Source organism: Dendrobium catenatum, unplaced genomic scaffold (genome assembly GCF_001605985.2).
Source record: "Dendrobium catenatum unplaced genomic scaffold, ASM160598v2 fragScaff_scaffold_1380, whole genome shotgun sequence".
Taxonomy (NCBI): Eukaryota; Viridiplantae; Streptophyta; class Magnoliopsida; order Asparagales; family Orchidaceae; genus Dendrobium; species Dendrobium catenatum.
The window spans coordinates 366065-374203 of NW_021319842.1; the positions used below are offsets into that span (position 1 = coordinate 366065).

Below are 8139 nucleotides of genomic sequence, written 5' to 3' on the forward strand. Positions count from 1 at the left end.
AAATTTCTTTCCTATTAATCTATAATATGAGCCATTCTCATTCTCATTTTGTACTTATAGTCTTTATCTTCCTTCAAAACAATCTAAAAATCCCTCTATTTAAGTTTTTAAATTAGCCACCTACTCTCCTAAAATTTTAGGTGCCCAAGTACACCTGCAGCTGATAGTCGTACCATAAGATCTAGGCTCATAAGGGCCTCCCTCATTACCATCTCCCCTAGCTAATTGAAAACTCAAAATTTTTCTTTTTATCTAATCAGAGAAGGTGCCCTTAAATTGATTCGCTTAGCACTAGCATTGAAACACAAGGTATTGATAAGGGGGGTTGCCTGATCTTATAGAAGTAGTGCCCCTAATTATATAGTTAAAGGAAAAATAAATAAGTTTTTTACATCAATTACACCTGAATGGCATAATTAAAAGTTACGTGCTCACGGATTAATTCACTAATGTTTCTGATGGGTAAAAGATGGGAAGAGATAAAATAATACCAACCATTAGAAGTTTGAGTAATAAAGGTGGAAGGATAGTAAACGATCTTCGTCTCCCTCTTCTTCCAACTTGTGCTACTTTTGGGACCATAAGAAACTTTTTAAATCTCTTTAAGGTTTATAGATATTTCAATGAAAATAGTGTACTCATTAAACTAAAAGCCTTTATGCTTATAAAAAAGGTTAATGACACATAAATCAATGGTCACCCACTTGCCTCCCACATAGCATTTATTATCAACAATCTCTTTTGCATTAGCTATAAACTCACTCAAAATAATGATAATGGAAGAAACAATTTACTTATAAAAGTGTTCCTAACCCCATTTCACTAAAGATTGCTTGAAAGGAAAACTGGGGTTTTAGAAATCTTGTTTAGGAATAAGTTGCTTATTAACTAACAAGTCAGCAAACTTTCTTCCATCCATAGTAGAAATGAACTTACTTATATCATAAGAGTATGAAGATTGCATCTTACAAAGCATTTTTAAGGTTTTTATATAAACAGAGAATGATGAAATGAAAAAATTAAAATTAAGAGAGTAATTGAGAATTTACTAAACCAAATGAAACCATGGAGTTTTATTTATAAACACAATTAGTGTTGCAGTGTTGTGGAGCTAAATAACATAAAATTATAAACGGGTCACGGTAACAGATGCTACTATAGAGGTAGATATATGGCATGATGGTGCTTGACTTTGGAAACTAAAATGTACATAGAAAGTTTTTATAGCATTTAACATGTACAAGCACTGTGGCATTTAAAAGAAGACTACCACTGGGCTGCTATAATAAAAATTATTATAATTTTGACATAATGCCACAGTGCTACCAATAGTGTGGTGGCACTCACAAAAACACCATAATGAAAAATTTAAGATCACATTGTTACTTGAATAAATTATCAAAGTTAGTTATCTAACTTAAGGACACAACACAATTGTGTTAGAATGTAAAACATCAAGGGGCTCGGTAAGTATCAATAATGCTATGTTTTTTTAGTAGATAGTGTTATAGAAAATAAAATTCGTATTTTTCTTAAGAGCTTAGTACTATAGTGTTAGTTTAAATTGTCACAGTGCATAATATATAAATAATGTGGAACTTAAAGCCCTAACACTATGGCACTTGACTTTACAATTGATTTCATAATTGAATCACTACCCTACCCAAAGATGACTTAATATTTTTGAACTAATTATTTTGATTTAATCCTATAGGATAGGAAGGTATAGGTTTTACTGCAGGAACTTGAGGATTATTCTAGTTTAAGGTTTATTTAAGTTGTCTGAAATTCTACTGATAATTTTTTTCATTATTATTTTCTAACTAAGGTTTGGCAGTTCCTCCAATTTATGTTGTTGGTCTTAATATAAGGTTTATTTTACCATCCAATTAAATTTATATTTTAGGTTCCCAAAGTACTAGTATCCTCAATATAATTTAAATGAGTGTCTTCCAATTGTATAGATCATCCAAACCCACATTAATTCTAATAGTATCCAATTTCTTTAAAATAGTAGTAACATGTGTAGTAAGAATTGATAGAGCATCTGATTTATAGACACTAGCTACTCTCTTAAGATTTACCATATTAGTAGAAAACTAAAATTTTTAGTTTTCATTCCCTCTATTAATTCATAAGCATCCTCAAAAGACTTTGACATTAAAGATCTTTCAATTGCAACATATATAATTTACCTAAACGATCCTACTAATCCATTATAAAAGGTTTGAATAACCAATCAATCATGTGAATCATTGTAAATGTATTTCTTCAAATCTCTCCCAACTTTCATAAATTGATTATCCTTTAAACAAGGCAAAAGAAGTGATATCATTTATAAGTTTAGTAGTTTTTTAGGGTGTTAAAAAATACTTTTCTCGGAATTTATGTGCCAGCACATTATAAGTAGTTATAGGGCTCGGGGACAAATAATTTAACACATTTTAGCCTTATCACTTATAAAAAATGGGAGCAATCTAAGTCTAATGCATTATCATTGACACTATTATACTTGAAAGTTATATAAACACTTGCAACTATTTAAATATAGTTGGAGTCTTCAATAGGAGTTAACCAAAATTAGAAATATTGAATCATTTGGATAATGGAAATTTTAATTCTAAATTATTAGCATGGATAGTAGGTCTATTGATACATTAACTAGTTCCTTATACAATTCGATTAGCATACTCCTTAAGTAGTCTAGCATGGTCCTGGTCTTACACTAGGTTAAACATTTTAAAATATTTTTGTCTTTTCATATTTTTACAAGGTTCTTTTCTTTCTTTGAATCAAATATTAAGATCTTCTTACTAGATCAAACAAGCATACAATAAATGTACACAAACTAAAAACTAGAATTGAAATAATCAAACATTTTTTTTTTTTTTGAAATTTTTAGAAAGTTGATAAAAGACATAGGATATATGTATATCTAAATATGCACCTATTTCAATAATATAGTTTAAAATTCAATACGCATATCACTATCCTCTTAATGTTGCCAAAAATGTGATGTAATGTGGTAAGAGGTTAATGTTGATGTAATGTAAAATTCGCTAAATTTGAAACATGCTTAGATTTTCTTGGATATAAAATTTCTATCAACATATTGATTTACATAAATATACATGTTAAATCAAGTAATAAAGTAATCAAGTAGATTGTCAAACCGATGAGGAAGTTTTCTGCTAAATTATATTAAATTACTACTGCTTACTCTAATTGCTTAAATTTATCCATCTCAAATAAAACATGATATTTTTATTTTCTTACCATAAAATTAAAATAAGTAAAAAGAGTTGATACTAATAAAATAAAGTGTTTTTGATTGATGCGTATAAATTATATAGCTTTCCTAATGATATTCTTAATTATGGATATATATTATAGCATGTGCATCCCTATATCTCTATGAAGCTTGTAGGGGTAAAAAGAAAGATTGCTAGTCTTTCTATAGTTTTACTATCACCATAGAACCTAGAATATTTAAGCATGCTATATTTATGCAAGCTAATATTCCATTCTAATATTCTTAATTTTTCCATCATTCCTTGATCAAGCTAATACATCACACTAGGTTTTAACTGCAAGCATGAATATTGTATGCATTAAATGAAGAAAGAGATATTAAAAATATAAATATTTTCTTTAAATCACAAGAGTCTTCATTAGTACTTAATATGTTGTTTACATCATCAGCACAAAATAAAAGAACTAGTGAGACATGGAAGAAATGACACGCAAATTCATATTCATTTTATTTATAGAAGAATAAAGTACAACATAAGTAGTAAAATGTTTATCATCGGGAAGGACCAAATATATTCTTTAAACTCTTTCTTCAATCACTTATAGAGGTTCTTATAGTACATGCTAAACTATCCTAGATAATGAAACTTACACTTACCTAGCGTCCCTCAGGCTTTTCTCTAAATAGGCAAAGATTAAAAACACTAAAAAAAATTAGCTTAAGGGACTGAACTACAAAAATAATAAAATTTTAACTATTTATAGTAATTATAAGATAAGGCTCAAGCATCGTAAAAGCTAACATCATATGGATTAAGAATGAACCAGCACTTCAGAGTTGCAATGTTGGCAACCCTTATTTTTGCTAAATCGATGCATGTATTAGAAGTTATAATTGCTCCACTATGATTCCATAAAAAATGATCATTATTGTGCCTAAAATTGTACTCTAGCTTTACAATGTTTGATAGGCTAGCGCTCCTGTGAGAATTTTTCTACGAGACCCAACACTAAATTGGTAATTTTTAGTAAAATAATGTTGTAATGCACTATGGATCTTATATTTATGCTGTCATAACACCTGTAAATAGAGAAGTACATTGCTTCCAAGTTTAAATTTGTGCTTAGCTTTGATCGATTGTGCATTGTTGCAGTATCTATGTCAGCACTACGACATTATACAACATTTGTATTTTTTTTCCTACATAATACCCTTAGAAACATAAATAAAACTTACTTTTTTCTTAAAATTTAAATAAAAAAAATAAAATATAATTTACTCTTATCACTTAACATAGATTAAATTCACACCCCACCAAGTCTTTGGCACTATTGCCGGGTAGTAATGTGCGCATTATAATTTAAACTTTATTGTTGAACTAGTTGTATATTTAGTCCTCCTTATATCTTGCTTCTTTATTTTTTTTTTCATTTTACTTTTTTTAAAAAAAAATTTGTTTCATTAATTTTATTCTTTTATTTTTATTATATTGTGTTACATGTATAAAAGATCTAGTAAGGATCCCTTATTATTTAACATAGAGATAGAGAGGACCACTACAAAAATAAGAAAAATTAAAAAAACTTTAGATTTAAAAATTGTTCAGTTAGCTCAAGATCAAGACCCTCCTTGTATCAATTGACCCACTATCCAAGAAATAAAGTTTTAGGTGATAGCTTCCATAATTTAAATCAATAATTTTTTTCAATTTTGGGAAACTCCTATTGAGGATCATAGTCTTCACTTAGCTAGCTTCTATGAAATTTTTGCTACATTCAAGTAAGGTGGTATCAGTGATGATGCTATTAGGCTTTGTCTATTCCATTAACCCTAAGGGACCAAATTAAGACATATATGAAATACTTTCACTTATGCTCCATAACCACTTGGAATGACTCACACACAAAATCTTATTGAAGTGTTTCCCACCTTCTAAAGTGAGATGACCTAGAAATGATATTGCCTTTTTTTTTCATGTTAGAAGGGAAATCTACTTATAAAGGTTAGGAGAGATTTAAGGGGATGCTTAGGAAATACCCTCACTGTGACATACCATATTTATTATTTAATTTGACTTTCTATAATATACATAGAAGATCCCTCAGGTCAATAAATAATGTAGCAGCTCAAGGATCACTTATGTCTAAGTCATTTAATGAAGCCTATGCATTAATTATGAATATAGAAACAAAACATTCATGTAGTTTTCTGTAGGGTTAATCTTATAAGATTAGATGGACTTTATGAATTAGTTACTTTATCCATCTTGATTTCCTAGGTAGCTGATATTTTAAGGAAATTAGATAGTTTTTTAGTTAGTTTAAGATTAAGATCACCTACACATTATATATATAATGATCCAATTATAAATCCTAAACATTTAAGTGTCATGGAATTCAACATCTTACCATTTTTATTTTACTATCCATGTTTGAATTAAAATGATCAATTAATAAAATGGAAGGAACTTTTGGAAGACGTAGTAATTCAGTTGGGAATTAAATTTTACAACAAGATATATCGGTTATAAAAATGGAAAACTTGATAGGGAAATTTTCTAATTTCATCAAGAAGTTATGATTGATGTTTTAAATCCATGAAATTCCCTAATAAAAAGAATATCGACTATTTTAGAATTGACTTGGAAGACATTGTGGTGGAGAGCTTTTTAGAAGAATTGATTGAGGAAAAATCTTGGGGAAAGTGTTAGAGAGAAATTATGAGGATTAAAGTGAATTTATTTAATATATTGGAGGTACCAATGAGATATTTAGGGAAATGTTTAATAGTCTAGATACCTTATCTTATGAATGGACTTTAAGACCATCTATAGATAAAGTACATATTTAGAGTTTAAGGTTTTACCCAGCCATCTTAGTGTGCTTTTTTAGGTATTGATTTAACATTGCCAGTTATAATTTTGGCATGTTTTGAAGAATAATAGGAAGAAAATAAATAGTTTATACTAAAAGAATTAGCCCCGCACTTGATTTGCATAGAATTTAAATAGAGGAAAATTTTGTACCAAAAGTATATCGACAAAGAAGACTAAACCAATCTAAGAATAAAGTTAATAAAAGGAGATACATAAATGGTTAGATATTTGAATTGAATATCCCATTTAAGATAGTTCTTGGGTGAATCATATTCATTGTGTTTATAAGAAGGGTGGCTTTACAAGTGTCCAATGAGTGTAATGAATTAATCCCTACTATGATAGTCACTAGATTTAGAATTGTTATGAACTTTAGACACCTGAGAAAACAACTAGAAAAGAGAATTTCCTCTTTCCTTTCCTTGATCAAATGTTGGATAGGCTATAGGGTATTTTTTCTTTTACATCCTAGATGGATACTTAGGGTACCACAAAATTATTATATCATATAAGGGCCAAGTTAAAGCTACCTTAAGTAGTCCTTAAGTGACATTTGTTAATAAAAGAATGGATTTTCATCATTATAATTCCCATGCTACTTTTCATAGGTGTATGATGTCGATCTTTTTAGATTTGACTGAGCAAGGCATTAATATTTTTATGTTTTTTTAGCACTAGTTTTGATTCCAATCTCAATCATTTGACTATAGTACTTAGAAGATGTGTAAGAACCAATTTAATAGTAAATTTATAAAATGACATGTCATAAAGGAAAATGGGATTGTTTTATGTTAGAAAATTTCAATGAAAGGATTAGAGGTGGACAAAGTCAAGGTTTATGTGATAAAAAAATTGCAACCCCCAAATTTCAGTTAAGGGTATTAAAAAAATCTTTAGACATCACGGATTTCTTAGAACATTTATGATGGATATTTCCAAACCGTTGTCATTTATTGGAAAATGACATTCCTTTGGTATTTGACACTACATATTTAAACTCTTCTAAAACTCTAACATGTGATCATTATACCTATGATTATTACTTATGATTAATCTTTAGCTTTTTTAATCATGTATGAAGCTGGTGATTTTTCTATATGAGTTATTCTTCCCAAAAACAAAGATAAGAAATTCATGTTATATTTTATGCTAGTAGAATGTTAAATGCTGCACAATGTAACTTTTCAAGCATTTAAAAGAGATAATATTCATTGTGTTTTCTTCAGATAAGTTTTTGTCATAAGTGATTGGCACAAAAGTAATTGTATGCACTGATTATTCTACAATCAAATATCTTATCATATAGAAGGATACAAAGTAAAGATTGGTTAGGTGGATTCTTTATTTGTAAGAATTTGATGTAGATAATTTTGATAAAAAAGTGAATTAAAATATAATTGCTGGTTTTTATTCAAAACTTTTAAATGAAGAAAATGTTTTTAATTAGCATCATATTAATAAGTTATTTTCATAATGACCAACTATTTGTTTTACACGTGTAGATTACAATGGTATGCTAATATTGTCAATTTTATTATTAGTAGTATAATTAATTTATTTATCTTCTAATCAAAAAAGAAAATTTTTTACATGATACTAAAAACAACTTTTGCGATAAATCTTAATTATTCAAAACTTGAAATGATGAAATCATTAGAAAATGTGTCTGAAAGGAAAAGGTAGAACCTAGCATTAGGAAATGTTAAAACTATCATTATGAAGGTCATTTTGGATGATTTAGAACGCCTTCAAAGGTATTCAAAAATGGATTTTATATGCCTACATTATTTAATGATATTCATGAACTTGTTAAGAGATGTGATCAATACCAATGAGTAGGCAATATCTCTAATTAGAATGAAAATCCTTTCAAGTTATATCTTACAAGTTGAGTAATTTCATGTTTAGAGATTAAATTTTATGGGTATATTTGTGCGATCCCATGGATGTCAGTATATTCTAATAACTATTGATTATGTGTCAATATTGAATGAAGGATCGGTAATTCTGA

General features: G+C 28.3%; 1 non-coding gene across 1 annotated transcript; it reads right to left on the minus strand.

The window, feature by feature from the left end:
- Nucleotides 1–5196: 5196 nt before the first annotated feature.
- LOC114580889 lies at nucleotides 5197–5304 on the minus strand. Its single transcript, XR_003702533.1, has one exon. It is a non-coding gene; the product is annotated as a small nucleolar RNA R71 (small nucleolar RNA).
- Between the last annotated feature and the right edge of the window lie 2835 nt (nucleotides 5305–8139).